The sequence below is a fragment of the Macaca nemestrina genome, chromosome 4, assembly GCF_043159975.1.
Source record: "Macaca nemestrina isolate mMacNem1 chromosome 4, mMacNem.hap1, whole genome shotgun sequence".
Classification (NCBI taxonomy): Eukaryota; Metazoa; Chordata; class Mammalia; order Primates; family Cercopithecidae; genus Macaca; species Macaca nemestrina.
In genome coordinates this window covers 31113355-31133504 of record NC_092128.1, presented here as the reverse complement: position 1 = coordinate 31133504, position 20150 = coordinate 31113355, and the positions used below count along the sequence as shown (strand labels likewise).

Below are 20150 nucleotides of genomic sequence, written 5' to 3'. Positions count from 1 at the left end.
GCAGGTAGTATCAGAGGCGGACTTCCTTGAAGGCTGCCCTAAATAAAAACATTGAAGTAGAGGAGATTCTGGCTGACTGGCCAAGCTCTTCTGAGTGTGGTTTCTAATTCATTACTCCGATGATGACCCTAAAGCCTACTCACTGAGTTGCTTTGTATTTATTGATAAAGGCCCTTGGAGTGCTCTTACTTCTTACTATTTGTGCTACCATTTCTCCACTAGTCTGACCCCATCTGCTTTCTGCCTTTCAGGGTTTGCAAACTTTCTGATGTGCTGCTAACACACATTCTTGTTTTCTAGCATCATTAGGGCTTTGTTCGTGTTTTGTTTTGTTTTGTTTTGAGATAGAGTCTCACTCTGTTGCCCAGGCTGGAGTGCAGGGGTGTGATCTCAGCTCACGGCAACCTCTGTCTCCCAGGTTCAAGCGATTCTCCTGTCTCAGCCTCCTGAGTAGCTGGGACTACAGATGCCCACCACCAAGCCTGGCTAATTTTTGTATTTTTAGTAGAGATGGGGTTTTGCCACATTGGCCAGGCTGGTCTTGAACTCCTGACCTCAAGTGATCTGCCTGCCTTGGCCTCCCAAAGTGTTGGGATTACAGGTGTGAGCCACCACTCTGGCCAGGGCTTTATTCTTTTCCATATCTGTCTTTCCTTTATTTCAGGGGGACCTTGTAAAGGATGGTGTTTGGACCTAAGTTCTCAGTAGATCTTGCTGACCTCCCGCTAGCATTCTCTCTCTTTTCTTTTTTTTTCTTTTCTCTTTTCTTTCTCTCTCTCTCTCTCTGTCTGTCTGTCTGTCTGTCTTTCTTTCTTTCTTTCTTTCTTTCTTTCTTTCTTTCTTTCTTTCTTTCTTTTTCTTTGTAGTGCCATTGATGTGATAAGGAGAGGGGGCATTTGACATGGCTACCAATAAGCAAAACTTATGGGTCTTTTCTATGCCATTTCTCAGCCCCCTTCTCTTTATAATTCCTGTGGTCAGCACAGCACTCAGTGTTAAGGGGAATAGGAACAGAGTTTTTATAGATTCTTGTAACTCACAGTAGTGATTCTGCTTAAAAGGGATTTGCTTCCTTTAATTCTGAGTGATCTTTTAAAAAGTAATAAAAATTGTAGTAACATTTTCAAAAGAAAATAGGGGGAAATTGCCTGTTATATAATAACTCCTATTTTGGGGGTACTTCTTTTGAGTGCTGAGTGCTTTTTTTTTTTTTTTTTTTTTTTTTTTTAAAGAATATAAAATTTAGAAGCAGAAAAACTTGGACCACTTGGCATAAGGTTGAGAGGAAGTCTAAGGCAAACTATTGTTGATATTTAGATTCTATGGAATTGTTTTTTTGAGACAGGGTCTCACTCTGTCACCCATGCTGGAGTGCTGTGGTATAGTCATGGCTCACTGCAGCCTCAATCTCTGTGGGCTCAGGTGATCCTCCCACCACTAGGACCACAGCTGAATGCCACCCTGCCTGGCTAATTTTTGTAGAGACGAGGTTTAGCCATGTTGCTCAGGCTGGTCTCGAACTCCTGGGCTCAAGCAATCCTCCCACCTTGGCCTCCCAAAGTGCTGGGATTACATCATGAGCCACTGCACTGGCCTGGATACTTTTTTAAATGTAGAGTTTGGAAGTAAATGGGTCTCAGGTAAAAAAAAAAAAAACTCAGCTCTACTATTAGATACCATGTAATCATGGGCCTTAGTTGTTGTTGTTGTTGTTTTTCCAGCTATCAGTTAGAGATAATAATAGTATACCTCATAAGGATATTGTGGGGATTATAGGTGATACTGCATTTTAAATATTTAGCATAGTGACTAAGACATAACAAATACTTAAGTGAGCCTTAAGCCCTCCAGGGAGCTGCTCACCATTGACCTAATTTTTAAATCTAATAGTCTCTTCCATCTCTTCTCTGTCCTCTTTCCCACTTCTCTCTCACATGTCCAGCTATTTCTTTAAGCTCAAATTTGATTTTATATTCTGTTCTCTTTTTCTTCATCACACTCCCTGTGGCCAACTCATCCACTAATGTTATTGCTACCCAACAGATTCTTTTAAGGATGAATTTAGTAAGTAGTAGCTACCCAAGGTTTAATTTACAAAACAAAATGCCTCATTGGATTATGGTTGAGGACTCTGGTACTAGGCCATTTTATTGTTCCGTTGGAGGCACTTTGGTTTGTATTAGTCTCCTCACATCACTTTTTCAGTTTTCTTGATGGTGAATTGCATTCATTTTCCCCCTAAGTATTGAATGTATACTATGTTTCCTTAAGGTAAGTACTTGCATACAGGTAGAAGTAATGGATATGCATGAGTAATGCTTAATATTTCAGGAAGCTTAACACATATTTACCATTTGGTAGGTACACAATTTATTCTTTAATAAAAACAGTATATTGGATACCTTTCAAATCAAGAGGTGTGCTAGCCAGCTACTTCCCTGGGTATGCTTGCTCTAGCTAGTAAGCTAGCTATCTACTTTACCTGTTTATCTGAGGTGATGAAAAGGCACAGGGCTACCAAATTAGTGTTTTTGGAAATGTTTTTACTCTATCACCACCTGAAAAGGCTTACTCAAAGCCATAGTCCATGGAGCTTTTAGAATGGCCCTTCCTGCTGTGATACCTTGGTTAATTTTTCTGCCTTTAGTGAAAATGTGTTTTAAATAGAGAAACAAAAGGAACTTGGAAGGATTTAGCAAATACTGTGATCTTGGAGGTGAGTATGTATGTTAGGATTGGGAGATGTTTAAGAGCATTAACTTCATAAAGGGAGGTGGACTGTTCTATCAGGTTTCCGTTGTTGGTTTTACATGGAGTCTTATGAATTTCTAATATATCTGCTTACATATAAACTGGTATTCAGCAGACTGTTGCTTTAATGTGAGCAACTATTGTGTTCAAAATGTGGTTTATAAGCCATCACGCATTAGGTCAGTAGCAATGGGAACTATGTTACAGTTCTCACACCATCCTTCTTCCTTCCCAGTGAAAAAGGGATCATTTAGTCATTGACTACAAAATCACCTTTTCTTTTTTTTACACCAAGAAGCAACTAAACAATTCATTTATTCCTGTCACCACTTTTTCAGAAATTTCCCTCTGAAATGTTTATATTGCTTCTTGTGTCACTTAGCACCCTCTGCAGCTGTGGAAAGATCAGATCATTGAGTGAAGGTTGACCACAGAGTCTTTGTAGTGGTTTATTGTCTTTCAAAGCAAGGAACCAAAAATACCCCTTCCTTTCCAAAGAGAAGGAGAGAATTTCAAAGCCCTTAAACTTTTGCTGGACTTGTTTATTGCTTGTACTAGAACTATGAATCAGTAAGTTAAAAAATATTCTAGTTTCCAATTCTTAGGAAAAATGTCAACACTTTTTTTTTTAATGTATTTTTGTTTTCACTTAGTTTTGTAAGTGGGGTCTCTCCTTTTTTTTTTTTTTTTTTTTTTTTTTTTGTAGCACAGTTGGGGGTGTTTACTTGGCAAGCAGAGCCCAGGCAGGGAGGCCACAGGACCCCGACAGGCACCTCCAAGGAGGATTTTCATAGAAGCGAACACTCAGGGATCAAGGCGAATCCAAAGGGGCTGTGGAGAAGTTCCCTCGCTTCTGGCCATTAGCACAGCCAAGGCCCCACAACTAAAGGCTTTTATTGGGAAAAGGAAATTGACTGAAAAATGGCCATCAATTTCCTCACTGCCTGAGACACTTGGACTTCCTCCACAAAGTTCAGGAAAGAAGGGCCCACCAAACTCGGCCCCCAGCAGGCTCAGGTGTAGAGGTCAAAGTCAATGCATTTAGAGTTGTAGAACTGACCACCAAGGGGGTCCAGCTTCCAGCAATAAACACCATCAGGAAAGTAGCCTTCACTCATCCAGGTCTGCATCTGGGTGCTGGTGAAGGGCCCATGCAGCTTGGCATCCCCCAGGTTCACCCACTTATATTCCCACATCACATCCACCATCTCGTGGCAACTCTGCTTCTTCTTTCTGGGTAGGGGTTGGGGTCTCCAGTTCCCTCTCCACCACTTCCTCAGTGAACATGTCCAGGGAGCGTGGGGATGTGGGATTGTGGGGTCCCTAGGGCCTGGCACTCCAAACCCTTCAGCCACATGGCCAACTGTTCCCTCATTTCCTGGTGCCTGCCAAGGTTGCCCCGGGCCACCATCTGGTCAGCCAACTCGGAGAGCCGATCCAGGTGCTGCGGGGAACTTGGTCACCTGGGCCCCTTGCTGCTCCCTTTGCCTCTTCTTGGGCCCCCAGACGCCTCAGTGCCCCAACCACTGTCTCTCTAGACAGTAGGAGCTCCAAAAGTCCCTCCAAGAGGGCTTGGGCACTCACTGGGGTCTGGCCCAAGCTGTCTTCCTCTTCCAAGTCTGAGGCCTGGCGTGGGGTCTCATTTCTAGAGCTTTTACCTGCAGAAGTTCTGTACTCTGTTTATGCAGTGCAAATCTACAGCTGCCACAATCTGGACCTTAGCAACAGTGACATTGGGTTTGGTCCAGTTGCTAATGGACTCTGGGGAACAAAAACACCACTCTCCTGCTCCTGTGATGCCAGCTGGCTGGTATGTGGGCCATAAACCATAATGGACAGGTAGTGGGGTTCCTCTTCCTGGACGTCTTTTTCCTTTCTGACCACTGTGAAATAAAACTTATTTTGACCCTCTACCCTAAAAAGCAACATGTGCTAAAACAAGTTTCTTCTGACAAATTTGTTCTTATCTAGAATGATTAGGTTTGGTAGGAGAACATAGAGTTATCCTTCCAATTAGCATGGTTTAGTGTTTCTCTGAGTAGGATGATAGTCTTCTAGAATCTAGACTATTACTTCAGTTTCTTCCTCTGAACAAAATGTTGTTTATGTATACCTGCATTTACATAAACTATAGGGGATGTGAAAATGACTCTCTGGGGCTGCCTCTCTCCATTTTGGACCTTTCTAGACCTCATTGGTTTGACTGGTTCTGCTCTCACTGTCAGAGCAGATCATTTCAGATGCCATTATGTAATTTTCTGTTTTGGGATATGTGTTTGCATGGGTGGGCGGTTTTGTTTTGTTGTTAAGTGATGTTTAATGTCAAGCCAATAATAAACTGGGTATGTAGGCTTGGTTTTGTCATAATGACCACAAGTTAGCTTATTTGTCCTTGTTTCCCAGAGAGGCAGAGAGCCACCCTTCCCCACCCCTACACGATGTCTACGTTTTGCAGGGGCTCTTGTCATCACAGCTGCCTAGGAAGTACAGCATGGCCAGTTGGCAGTTCTATTCTGCAGAGACAGAAAGGAGGAATCTTCTCTCTGGTTGCTACCACGACTGATTGGTTGGCTTCCTGTGACCTAAATAGAACCAGTAGGAATGAGTTTGCTGTTCCTGAAATAATACTAAAGTTTGCTCTATTCCCTTCCCAGAATTCTCAGGACCTTGTTCTTTGGGAAGGCCAGGTGATATGACACATTTATGACTCTGGGGCCTTAGGTTGTATTACATCATGCTTGGCCCTTGATTTCTTGAGGAGAGTAATATTAGCTGAAGTTTTCCGTCTGGGTAGTTTTTCACAGAACTTGATAGAATCACCTGGAGTACTTACAAAAAATGGTGACGCCCAAATTTAAAATCTAAGTACTGATGCATGGTGTTTTATCAGTGTAAATCTTCACCCCTAGAGGTTCTTGCTTTATTTGGGGTGGGGTCTGGCATTAGTGTTTTAAGTGGTGATTCTGGTGTGCACCCAATGTTGTTAACCACTGAGAAGCGGAGTCTAAAGGAAACAGGAGGTGCCAAAACCAACAATCTTTTCTGCTCTCAGATTAAGTCTGCAGCATAGATACAGGTAATAGGAGGAATAAGAAAGACCTTACAGATGTTTATGTTCTCAGATCACTTTTACAACTCTGTTAATTTCTTCAATACCAACTCTGTTTGGAAAAGGTACATGATGGCAGAGCAGTGGAGGGGCCAGTGGGGAGATGGTTATTTCTAGCTCTGCCTCCAGGTTAAAGTGTGACCTTGCAAGTCAGTTAACCTCTTTTCCTAAGGCCCTTAGCTGGTCTTTTTTGAAAGTGGCATTAACAGTACTGTCAACATTATGCTTCCTTAATATGTGTCTTCTTGGTAATGTAAAATTCCTTCAAACCTCTTCTCAGATTCTTGGTAGAGGGGATTTCACTGGTGGGAATGTTTATGGGTGAGACAAGCAGTAGCAATGAAGCCACAAGTTTCCTTTTGGCTGTAACATCTAGTTGTAGATTTTCCCTTTTGTAGCTCTTCCTTCCCAGGCTCTTGATTTTAGGTGATTAGGTTTTCTTGGAAGTCTGGATTTACAAAAGTCTGCTTAAGGTGCTTGTTCTTCATTAATGTAATCATATTTTACCCAAATAGTTAATTCTTAGTAATCCCCACCAATCATCTCAGTGGCCTGATTGCCATTCGCCACTGATGTGACCTTAGTTGAATTGCTTATCTGAGAGAGCAGTGGTGTAGTGAAACGGTAGTATAGTGAATTTGGACCTGTAAGGTTCCTTTTAACCCTATCTGTAACTGATTTTCAAATTCATCGATTTTATCTAGCCAGCAACTGTTTATTATTACTGTTGTTTTAAAACACCTTCCTAGAAGGAATCCTTAGGCAGTAAAAGGTGTTAACCTCTTTTGTTGTCTCTCTTATTGCTAGCTAACCAAAACTGTATCTCCAAGTAATAAATATTTGTGTATCTCCAAGTCATAAATATTTGGGGTGATGAAATAAATTCAAGTATAATCATTTTTCAGGCTCAATGTCAGTTGGTGGGTTTATAAAGACTGAAACCCAAAATTAAATATCCAAGAAGCCCTAGAGTTTATGGTGTTCTCTTTTGGGGGATAGCCTATGTATATGAAATTAATAATGTGTATTTTGATGACCAAAGTATAATTATTTGGCAGCCTTTAATCTAAACTGATATGCTGGAGTAGATTTGCTGTTTTATGTTGATGTGCTTCTAGATATAACCCCATTTATGACCCTAGCTGTTTTCTTTCACACCTTTCTAAAAGGGGCTTTTATTCAGCCAGTAAGCACAGGTATAACAAACTAGCCAGTGCCAATTGTTAAATATCTTGAATATCATCCATGTTTATAACATAATATTTTAAGAATTATATGACCTGGTCTTAGATAACCCTTCAAGACTGCTTTTCAGGGAGAGATGTAAATCATTGTATCATACGTTGGCAGAGAAGAGGGAGAATTAGGAATGAGTATTTCCATTTTGGTTTGGATCCTTTGAATTGGAAATATTTTCTATACCTCACCTTGCACTGTTAAGATTTTGTGTGTTGAGTATGACTGAGAATCATTGCTTGTGAAGGGATGCTCTTCGCCTGTCTACCTGGTGTCATTCATTTGTTTTGTTTTTGTGTTTTGTTTTTTGAAACAGAGTCTCACTCTGTTGACTAGGCTGGAATGCAGTGGCACTATCTTGGCTCACTGCAACCTCCGACTCCCAGGTTCAAGTGATTCTCCTATCTCAGCCTCCTGAATAGCTAGGATTACAGGTGCCCATCACCACATCTAGCTACTTTTTATATTTTTCAGTAGAGATAGGGTTTTGCTATGTTGGCCAGGCTGGTGATCCTGACCTTAGGTGATCCACCTGACTCAGCCTCCCAAAGGGCTGGGATTACAGGCGTGAGCGACCGCTCCTGGCCTTATTTGTTTTTTAATCAGTGCAGCATTCCATGCTATAACCTAAAACAGTAAGTAAAGTCTGGAGGCTGTGATTTTCCCATCTAGGAACTCAGGGGAAGAATGGAGTGTATAGGCAGAGCATGGCCATGCCCACTTGTGCCACGTTTTTGTTTTGCACTATGCTTCATTTTTAACACATTTGTTGAAGACTTTTTCACATTGATAGATTATGTCTAGCAATAAGACATTACTATTCATTGTGGATTAGAAGGTAATCCCCACATTATTCCCCTCACCTTCTGCAGTTTAGCTTTGATTTCACTACCTAAGAGGTCTTTTTCTAGAAAGTACATGTTTTTTATGTATGGCAGCTTCAAAAGCAGGAGCTGAAGAATGCATTCACTCTTCCTAGTCTGCTAAAGGCAGGGACTGTGGAAATAGAATCAGATTGTCGTTATTCTAAAACTTTTCTAGATCAAATTTATTTCCCAAGCATGAAAAGTTAACAGCACCCTACCCGCCTAGAATATTTTGGGGGACAAAAGAAATTCTGACTTGATTACCAGGAATCTTGTCTCCCTCTTAATATGTCTCTAAGAGGTTTTTTGCCCTGGAATCCAGTGCCCTGTGATCTTAGGACAATTCACCATTTGCAGCATAATTTATAAGTTACCCATTCTCTCTTTCCCCTGTAATAACAAAATTGCTGTGATAGCCATCCAACCAGTTAAAAAAAATTCAGGTAATTCATTTCTAAATTGGAACTTGTTTCTTTTAAATCAGCCTTGTAATGTATTACAGACATCACTCTCGGCATTGGCTACAGAAGTGATTTAATGCTGGGTTTTTAATGACTCCTTCATTAATCCTGGTATTCTGGGATTTAACACTCACTGGCCTTTGACCACTGGAAATGATGGAAACTTTGGTTTCATGCATATTGGATAACACTGGGCTGTTGCTGAAGCCATGAATCTTGCCTCTGCAGTGGCATGTATGATTGAGAGTGTTGCGGATGGATGGGTGCTCTCCCAGGCTGTGCACTGCTGCTGAAGAGGTGAACACGATATCTTTATCAGCTCAGGGTGACCTCTTCCCAGCACAGTTGCATTTGAAGCAAGAATTTGCACTGACAGCTTCGTCTCCTGGATCTCTGGACTTGTGAAGTCAGACTTCACCTTTTCAACTATTTCCTAAAAGATGCTTTCTTTGAGAACATGTCCCTTGATGTCTGTATTTTGGATTTTTTTTCTTCTGATAAAGTCATAGAGTTTTTTAGTAGAAAGACATCGATAGGACTATCTATTCCACCTTCCTCATTTTGCAAACAAGGCAGCTGAGTCCAGGAGGAATGACGTAACTAGGCCCATGCTAATAATAATGAAAATTAATAACAACAACAGTGACCACCAACATATATAATGCTTACTGTGTGCCAGGCACTATCTAAATGTAGTAATTCATTTTTTCCCCACAAAATCTTCAGGAGGTAACACTGCACAGCAAGTCCAGTATCCCACACAGCTTCTTTCTGTACCTCCTGCTGCTCTTAAAAGCGGAGAAGACAGTGTTGGTTGCATTCCTTACTCTTAATGGAAGCATTGTGAATGTTCCGTGGAAGCAAGGTGCCAGTGTATTTACTGTAGAGTCTTTTGGCCAGAGTGTTAATACCTTGAATAAATGCCATGTTCTTTCTTCCCTAAAAAAAAATTACTGCTTAGTAAAGAGGAAGTCACCTTATCCTTAGAGTATATCATATATTCATATCATCATAACATAACCTAGGACAGGGGCAGGCAAACTCTTCTCCAGTTTTTGGAGTTAAAGTTTTATGGGGACACCACACCCATTTGTTTGCACATCATCTATGGCTGCTTTACCTCTTCTCAGAGGCTGTCATATTATAGTATGCTCCCTTAGTTACTTTGTTTTGAACATATGAATTAACCAGTGCTATATGAAGGTCATATTGCCAGAATCGTAAAACAATAGCTAAGTTTTTTTTTACACAAATACAGTAATTATTCCTGTGAGTGTGACCCCCTCATTACAAGCATCATGGAAAGTAACCTGTTAAAGCTCACCTTAAAGAGCAGTGCTCTAAGGTATAAGTTGGCAAACTTTTCTTCAAAGGGCCAGATATTAAATATTTTCAGCTTTGAGAGTCATATGGTCTCCCTTGCAGCTATTCTGCCTTTGTAGTGGTAAAGCAGCCATAGATGATGTGCAAACAAATGGGTGTGGTGTCCCCATAAAACTTTAACTCCAAAAACTGGAGAAGAGTTTGCCTGCCCCTGTCCTAGGTTATGTTGTGAAGATATGAATATATGGTATGCTTATAAGACAAATGATAAAATTTCAAAGTGAGAGGAAAGTACCTCAAAAAGTGTCTCTATTGATGGTGTATACTCCAGTGTTGAATACACCCATACAGAGTGCAGCTTGAGCAAAACTTTTCTGAAATGTATACTTAATGATGTATAAATGTTATCAATAAGTACTTAATTTATTTGAATGGTTAGCTATTTAGGATCAATAAGAAACTTCTCCCATTTTTCTAAGTCTTCCCCTACCCCCCACCCCAGGAAATTAGGTAGCTCTTTATATGCAAGCACGTTTTCTTGTCATCTTTTTCTCTTGACCCCTATCAAAGGCTCAGTTTATGAGGAAACAGCATGTTTTGGAAATTGTTCTCAATACAATCTGATGGCTTCTCACTTCCTTCCAATTGAGCTGTCTCTACACTGGTCACTGGGGGTAGAACAGTTCACCACTTCTGTTTGGTGACACCAGCAACCATCCATCCACTTCTTGCCGATGGTGCTCTTCTCCTGGTTATTTGAATTTGTGAGCATGTCCTTGTTTTTCTGGGTGTCTGATTCTCGTATTTTGTTCAATGCTACCTAAGTCTTGCTATCTAGAACACTTCTGAATCTGTAAAACAGCAGTCTTTCTTGTTAGAATTTTATTACTTTGCTGCCAATTTAATTTTCTGATTTCTTTCTCTTGCTTTCTCCCTTTTTTCATTCTCACCAGTTCAGTGCTGACTAATCCTTTTCTTTGTATACATTGTCAAACTTTTTAATGTGATCTAATTGAAGGCACTTCCCTGCACTATGGATTTTGCTGGTCTACTAGAGACAGTTTTTCTTTATTTTCAGCGTGCCCCTTTTCAGATGCATCTGGAATAACAGCTGCATTCCCACTCCTGAATAAAATAGGTTAGGAAAGCTTCTCATTGGCAAAGCACCTGGACTCTTTGGCAAGATTGGAGGTAAACTCCAGACCAGATCCATCACCAGGAGAATGGGAGGACCAATTTTTATAGGGTGGAAGTAGACCATATGAATGAGGATGTGAGTGAACTGGTGTTATAGAAGCACCATTTATATAAGGGATTAGATAATCTGTCATTATGCTAATTCTGGGTAACAGATGGTGGAGAGTTCTGCATCTCAACAGCAGTATTCACCATGGGGGAAATTAGCTTGCACCTAGATCAGCAGTCAGGCAGGAATTCCATTGAGAGAGAAATACTATTGATGATTACATTAGTGTGTCCCTCTGAGGGCATCTACACATATGCTGGGTTCCTTCAAATTATCTATAGTTGACGTAGCCATGGCCCTTACTAAGTTATAGGATCTCTGTCCTTCTCTCTGTAAAGAATTTGAGGTTAATTTAGGAAGATCAAGATTGGAAGTAGGTTAGGAAATGTGGCTCAGAGCATTATTGTATCACACAGTTTTTCTTCAAAGAAAGATGCCATAAAGATGTCAAAAACATTGTTTGTCCATGTTTGGAAATGAACTCCAGAAATGAAATGAGAAGCAGGAACTGGATGTGTTGTTTCTAAGTGCCATACATTATCTTTGGTACAAGATTAAACAAACAAACAAAAAAGATTTAATTAAGTCCTTTGGCTTCACATTCTTTAAGGGACTGTCTTGATTCTGTAATTTTTTTTTTCTCCTTTGTGGTTTTGTTATTGTTTTGTTTTTGAGACAAGGTCTCGCCCTATCACTCAGGCTGGAATGCAGTGACATGATCATGGTTCATGGCAGCCTTGACCTCCTGGATCCTCCTACTTCAGCTTCCTGGGTAGCATGCCATCATGCCCAGCTAATTTATTTATTTTTATTTATTTATTTTTTATAGAGACAGGGTATCGCTATGTTGCCCAGACTGTGGTATTTTATGTGGTATTTTGTTAAATCATAACTTTATCTACCCTTTGTGTGCTGATGATTGTCAACTTTTCATTTCTCCTTATCTTTTCCCAATTTACCACATACCTGCTTTTCATTTCCATTTGTATCTTACTCCCATTTCATAGCCAACATGCTTAACTCTAATGCTGATTAAAATGAAAGTTTCAAACTCCAGTGTGCCCAAGAATCACCTGTGTAGTTTATTAAAATACAACCTAAGCAATGGGCTAGACCCAACTTTTTTAGTACTCACCAAATTAGACTCTTCTCCTGTCAAATGAGTCTATTCCTTTTCATATCGGCCAGACACACTGAGCTTGAAGAGAAGCCAAGAACCTAGACAACTCATTTTGAAGAGCTGTCAGGTTGATTGGACAACCATTAAAATGTATCACCACTTGTACAGGGAATATTCCAGATGTGCTTTAAGTAGGCATAGTCATTCATATTTAATGAGTTACTAAGTTGGATTATGAGCTATGGTTCAAGAAGCATATAGCATTTTGGATTGGGAAACCTAAAAGCTAGGGGCTGCCCATCAATAATAGCTTTGATTCCCACCAGGAGCTGAAATAATTAAAGGCGTTTTATCCTGCCTAGGTGTTCCTTGGGGTTTTGAGAGAAAGCAGTTTCATTAGGAAGATGGTGATTTAGTTATTTATGTGTTAAAGAATTCTCTTATCAGTTCTTTCCTTCTACTCTTGCCATCCCTCCATTCCATGCACTCAACAAGGCAGATCCAAGCATTTTGTACCTGCAGGTTTTCCCCCTCTTCAAATCTTCCTGCATTATACTCCTGGATTAATTTTCCATAAATACTGTTTTAATGGTGTTATTTCACTACCATGGCTATTTTAGACTTTGACCATTTTTGTCCACCAAGCCCCCCTGCTCAACTATATCTCTTCCCATCACTCTCAGCAGTCTCACCTCTTACTTTGTGAAGTAAATATAGGGTTATCGGGAAAATGCCTTTAACTTCTTGTTCTCTCAGCTTCCAGTTTGCCTTCCTTATTATGCTTGCTTTCTTACCTCCTGCCTCCCCATCTCTGTAGACAGTTTCACCTTCTTCTTTCCAAACTAATTGTTCTGCCTACATGCTCTGGATTCCAGTTCTTTTGTTCTCCTTGGGATTTTGTGCTATTGGCTATTCTCTTTTTAACTAATTTTATTTTTAATTGTCCTTCAGTCTTCTATCCTATTGTATCTACTTTTCTTCTTCTTGTCTTCTCTTCATAGCCAAGTTAATTAGAAGAATTAAAAGACATTTTAATTCTGTCCCATTTGCTATTCATTCCTTTACCTTCTAACTTTGAACCTTCCCTGTCATTCACCAATACTTCCCTCAAGGACACTTCTTAGTCTTTACTTTTACTTGACCTCTCTGGAGTGTTTAATACTTATCTTTTAAAATCTTGTTTTCTTCCATCTTTTCAGTATACCACACTTTTGTGGATTTCCTTCTATAAACTCTGATAACTTTTTCTCAATCTGCTTTGAGGGCTCCTTAAATATTTGTGCTTCCTAGGCTTCTCTCCTTGTCCCTCTTCTTACCACTATTCAGTCTCTGGGTGATCTCATGGCGATGCTGCTGACTTCCCTATCCCTGTCTCTAGCAGGCTTCCCATCTATATTCAACTGTTGTTCCTTTACTCAAATGATCCTGTCTTTTGACAGTGTCACCATTTATATAGTCTTTTAGTCTAGAGATTGTGGTGTCATCTTTGTCTCCTCCTCACTCCCAGTATGTGATTACCTATTGGTATATTAGGTTTATCCTATCCTGTCTCTCCTCACTGCCTGGTTTATGCTGTCAGCGTAGAATAACTCAGCAGTTCTTTTTACTAGCCTCTCTATTTCTAGTCTTACTGCCCTCCAATCCATTTTCTATGTTACTGCTTTAATTCTCTTTTTGCAACACACATCGGATTTTTAGAATCATTCCACAGCCTTACGAGTGGAGTATACGAAGCCATGGTCTGACCCCTCCCTACTTCTCCATGTTTATATTTACATTCCCCTGTTCTCATTTACCATTCCTTTAAAAAAAAAAAAGTTAAATGCATTATTATTGAACTTAGTATGCTCTCTAACCTGGAGAGAGCATCTGGTTAGCTCTTACTCATCCTTCAGAGCTTCATTTCTCAGGAAAGCTTTGCTGTAGGTACCCTGTCTAAAATCTGAATTGTGCATCTTGTGTGTGTCTTCCCCCAGCACTTGGTGCTTACTTATAATAAGACTCATAGTAGGCCAGTCACGGTGGCAAAGAGCACGGTGGCTCAGCACTTTGAGAGACCAAGGTGGGTGAATCACTTGAGCCCCAGAGTTCAGGTCCAGCGTGGGCAACATGGTGAAACCCTTTTCTCTACTTTAAAAAGAAAAAAAGAAAAAAAGAAAAGCCAGGTGTAGCAGCATGCACCCATAGTCCCAGGTACTCAGGAGGCTGAAGTGGGAGGCTCACTTGAGCCCAGGAGGTGGAGGTTGCAGGGAACTGTGATTGCACCACTGCACTCCAGCCTGGGTAACAGAACCAGACCCTGCCAGCAACAACAAAAAAGACTCATAGCACATACAGCACTAGGTGACAAATATCTCTTTTATTCCCAGTATGTAATATCTTTTCTGCCTCATAGAGGGTATTTGAGTTAAATGCTCGTGTCCTTTCCATGGCTCCCCATGGGGTATGTCTTTATTTCTAAGCTTGGATAAGGTCTGAAACACAGATGATGCCTTGTGTGGCATCATTTAGATCTTTAGCTTTGTCTACCACCCTAGAGGTCCTTCAGGTCAAGTTAGTCTGCTTGGTATGATAGAACAGAAAATATGACTTAAAAGGTGAATGTCTTTCTCAAGTTTCATCTTACTAAAGCCAGACTTGGAATTTAAAATCTCATGTTTCCAAATGTAAGTGAAACTCAACCTCATTCGCATGTAATCTCCAAATTGCACCTGTTTTCTTAGGCCACACGAACATTATTTGGTTGTTTTATTTTTTAACTTTAGTTTGTGGGTTTGTTTTTTTTTCCCTCCATCTCTAGTCAACAGATTATTTACTGAGTTGAGTACATGACGTTGCCAGGCTCCAGCTCTTTGCACTGGGGATAAATCAGTGAATATAATAGAGAGATCTATTTTGTGCGGCGCTTACATTCCAGTGGGGGCAATCAGATAAAGAAACAGTGAAGATATATAGGTGATGAAAAGTGCTATAGAGAAAAATAAAGCTATGAAAGAGTCGAGGGAGGTATTCCAGGGCTAGGAGGGGGAAATTTTTTAGTAGGGAAGCCAGGGAAGAGTCAGGGAGGCCTCAGTGGCAAGGTATCAGGAGCAAGGACCTGAAGGATGGGAAAAAGCAAGCAGCAGAAGGCAAAGGCAATGCTAGAGACAGAGGTCTTATGGTCAAGTGTCCTGGATAGCAAAGAAGGCTTTAGGGTTGGAGCAGAGGGAGCAAAGGTAGGGGTGGTGGGAAATGGGGTTAGTGAAGAAGGGAATGGGGACAGCAGACTTGTAGGCTGTACTTGGCCTTTGCTTTGAGTGAGACAGGAGCCATTACAGAGTTTGGAGTAGAGGGATGGTGACAAGTTTTGTCTACGTTGACCTTCAGAGATTTATTCTGGTTGAGAACTATTCTGATTATTCTAGGTGAGAATGGAGTTTAGAGTCATTAGTGCTTTTCTTCTCTCCTTTTAGTAAGTTAAAATCCCATTGACTTTTTTTTGGAAGTAATTACAGATTCACAGAAGTGGCAAGGGTAGTAGAGAGAGGTGCATCCCATGTACCTTTCACCCAGTTTCCACCAGTGGTTAGATCTCATATAATTATAGTACAATATCAAAACCAGGAAGTTGACATTGATACAGCGTCTTTGTATAGTTCTATGCCATTTTATCAACTGTCGATTCACATCCGTCCCAATGAAGGTAGAAAATTATTCAGTCATCACAAAGGTCTCCCTAGTGCTACCCCTTCTACCCCTTTTCCTTCCCATCATCCCTCTGACAACTGTTTTCCATCTCTATAGTTTTGTCATTTCATGAACATTACATAAATGGAATCATAATATGTGATTCTGTGAGATGGGCTTTTTAAATTTAGCATAATGCCCTTGAGATCCATGTAAGTCACTCTTTACGTAGTTTGTTCTGGTTGACTTCTAATCTGTGTATTGAATGCAGGAGACAGGCTGTCATGGTGGAAGGATGCCTGTTTTATGACTTGAGACCTGAGTTCTAGCCCCTGTCCATCACTAAATACTACTTACTATCTCTGGATCTCAGTTTAGCCACCTATAAAATGAAGAAGAAATTACAGTCAAGGTTCTTTCAGTAATAATTTTTTGGTGAGAGGACTGTAGTAGTCACCAACTCCATCTGCCTTTTTAATACTTACTGTGCAATAATCTCCTATGGTCCTTAGTATATTGTCAAGCTCATACCACTCAAGAAACAGCTCATAATGGTTTTATTGACATGTTGCTGCTACTTATCTTTTTCTAGTATAAGCTTGATAGGCCAATATACTACTTAACAAGCTACAGCCATGCATTACTTAACAATTGGGACACCTTCTGAGAAATGTGTCCTTAGGCAATTGTCATTGTTTGAACATCATGGAGTGTACTCACACGAACCCTGATGGTATAGCCATCTACTACACACAGACGCTGTCTGGTATAGCCTGTTGTTCCTGTACTAAAAACTGTACATCATGTTGCTGTACTGAACACTATAGGCAGTTATATGACACAGTGCATGTATTTGTGTATGTAAACATCTAAACATAGAAAAGGTATAGTAAAATTAGAGTATAAAAGGTACTTACTGTGAATGGAGCTTGCAGGACTGGAAGTTGCTTTGGGTGAATCATTGATGAAATAGGAAATGAATGTGAAGGCCTAGGACGTTAGTGTACACTACTGTAGACTTTATAAACTATACACTTAGGCTACATTAAATTGATTTTAAAAAGTTTTCATTTTCAATAATAAAACTTAGATTACTATAACTTTTATTTTACAATGCTTAATTAAAAAAAAAAACGTTGACTCCTTTGTAATAACACTTAGCTTAAAACACAAACATCAGACAGCTACAAAAATATTTTTATATCATTATTCTGTAAACTTTTTTCTATTTTTAAAATTTATTTATTTTACTTTTTAAAACTCCTTTGTTGAAAACTAAGACACAAGCATACACATTAGACTAGACCTACACAGTCAGGATAATCCATATCACTGTCTTCCACCTCTACATCTTGTCCCACTGGAAGGTTTTCAGGGGCAATAATGTAGATGGGGCTGTCATCTCCTATGATAACAATACCTTCTTCTGGATAACCCTTGAAGGACCTACCTGAGGCTGTTTTACAGTTAATTTCTTTAAGTTGAAGGTGTGCACTCTAAAATAACAGTAATAAGTATGGTAGTAAATACATGCACCATTAACATAGTCTTTTATTATTGTTAGCCATTACCATTACTGCCTGTACATAATTGTATGGGCTATGCTTTTATAGGATTCATAGTGCAGTAGGTTTGTTTTTACCAGCATCACTGCAAACATATGAGTAATGCATTGTGCTGCAGGCTATGACTACGCAGTCTCTAGGCCATAGCAGATTTTTTAGCTCCATTATAATCTTACGGGATCCATATGCATATATGTGCTCCATCATTGACCAAAACATCATTATACAGTGCATGACTGTGTGTAAATGTGAAGATGAGTGTTTGGTTTTTCATTATTTTCAATGATAAGATGCAGAAAACTGTATCTTATCACTGAAAATAATGAAATTCCTCCTGCTACCATAGTGCTCCACAACTAGAAATGTGTGAGGTATGCTTAATGCTCATTGAAATGATACACAATCTTGTTGGCCTCAAATATTATCATCAAGTGTCATTATAAAGATATGGATAGAAGTTTGAATCTATATTGAACATGCACTTCATGACTATTAATAAGTAGATCCTAGTTCATGTTAAAAATTAAATTATAGGCTGGGAGGAGGGACTCAAACCTATAATCCCAACACTTTGGGAGACCGAGGCAGGAAGATTGCTTGAGGTCAGGAATTTGAGACCAACCTGGGCAGCATAGTGACACCCCATCTCTATAAAAAAATAAAAAGATTAGCCAGGCATGGTGGTACACGCCTGTAGTCTAATTCATCAGGAGGCTGAGGCAGGAGGATTGCTTGAGCCCGGAAGTTCAAGGCTGTGGTGAGCTAGGATTGTGCCACATACTCCAGCCTGGGCAACGAAGCGAGATCCTGTCTCAAAAAGAAAATTCATTATAATATGTCTGAGCTAGAAGCTATTTTATAGAGCATTTAGATCTAGCATCTCATTTTATAATAAGGTATGGAAACTGGCACAGGCTTAGCACATTTATGTGAGGTGAAACAGCTATAGAGAGAGCTGAAGTTAGAGCCCAGATCCTCTGCTCTATATTCCTGCTCTGTGCCATGTAGGCTTTTGTGAAACAGGCTCAGAACTGCTCTTTGGCCTGAGAGGGCTGAAGGAAGTGCATAAGATTACATGACTTTCGGTATTGAAGAATAAATACCAATGCTATGTGTAACTTCTTTCTTTTGTTGGTATGGATGATAGAGAATTCATTGATCAGTGTTTATTCCCAACATTTCTGTTTGGCCATATACATTTGTTTTGCTGTGCTCTTCTCCCTCTTCACCTATTTTTTATAATTTAGGTGAGGATTTTTTTTCCTATTAAAATGTTGATATGACACAATATCTTACATTAATTAGACCTTCTTTAAAACACACACACACACACAACTCTGCCATGTGGTGAACTGTCTTTTTTAGAATGTTGGTTTCCTCTTTTGTAAGCTTTAGAAAACAAACCTAATAAGCTAAGCTAAAAGCTGAATATGTTTTTGGTACCTGCAGATGTGAAATTATTTTAACTGGTAAGAAGTTTACTGTCTGTGATCGATTTTTTTTTTCTATTAGGAAAATGAATGTAGTTGGGGCATCATATTTGGTTAGAAATGTAAAGAAAATAACTAGGAGAATATATCTTTGACCAACAACAGACCTACCTCACATTTACCTTGTTCATTCATTCTTAAGAGCATCTAAATTGATCTCTTTGCTGGAATATAGTGGTATCTTTGAAAACCAGAGATTGATAGGTTCTTTATTTTGAGATACTCATCTCTTATATATTCCACCATTTAATAGGCCATTCACGGATATTTCTAAACTTGCTTTTATTCTTCACCCAGTGGCAGTATCCTGGAAGCCACCTTCACTTCATCACCAGTATTCTCTTGCATTTCTCCTTTTTAACTGTTGGGTTTCATGTGGGTTAGGGAACCTCACAGAAATTTATGTGTTCAAGTGGAAAACATGTCATTAAGTTCCTACTCAGCTAGTGGTGAGATGACAGAGCAAGACAGAGTCCTTCCCTCTTACTCTATCCTAAGTACCTAAACAGAAGATTAAAGATTAAGCGCTACCCAGCCACCTTTCCTGGACTCTGTAATTGGAGTGGGATTTGCCCAACCATCTGCCTTAGACACTGCAGCTGGAATGGGAATTGGGTAATACACAGCAAGCCCAGGAAAAGAAAATCCTGTTGTGTGTCCTTACCTGGGCATTCAAGACTTCCTGAAGCCTGTGTCACCTACCTCTCATCCTGGGCCTGGGCTCCCGTGTTTCCTAGTTTAGAAGAAGGCATGACCTGTGCAACTCATGCTTAGGGACCATTTATTTTTGTTTTGTTTTGTTTTGTTTTGTTTTAGAGACAGGCTATGTTGCCCAGACTGGAGTGCAGTGGCCATTCTTAGGCATGATTATAACACATTGCTTCCTTGAACCCCTAGACTCAAATGTTCTTCCCACCTCAGCTTCCCAAGTAGCTGGGACTACAGGCACATGCCACCACACCCCGCTGTACTTTTTCTTATTTAACTCTTGAAATCAAACCTCGTAATGTACTGCTAAGATCCTTCTGGTTGCAAGAAACAGCAACAACTCTGACTATTCTAAACAAAAGGAAGATGTATGGGACATTATGAAGAGCTGATATAACTCACTGGAGCATCAGGCTTGGAAAAGAGATGGGGAACAGGTCTGCTGCAAAGGGCCAAGAAGCCAGTTGCAGAATTGTTGTCTTTAGTTAGGAGCAGTCTGGCAAGGACACCCTCTCTTATGGTGTCACAGGGGCAGGACACCGCTATAAATGAATTCTGACTGTTCCCTCTTTGTTGTATTAGTCTCCACGCAGAAACATTTAATAGGCC

The 20150-nt window shown here is 40.0% G+C and overlaps 1 protein-coding gene and 1 pseudogene across 1 annotated transcript in view; one reads left to right on the top strand and one right to left on the bottom strand.

The window, feature by feature from the left end:
* Positions 1-20150, top strand: part of LOC105474726 (staphylococcal nuclease and tudor domain containing 1) — a 439238-nt gene that overhangs the window by 203807 nt on the left and 215281 nt on the right. The window lies entirely within an intron of this gene.
* LOC105475801 (CD2 antigen cytoplasmic tail-binding protein 2-like) lies at positions 3765-18968 on the bottom strand (annotated as a pseudogene).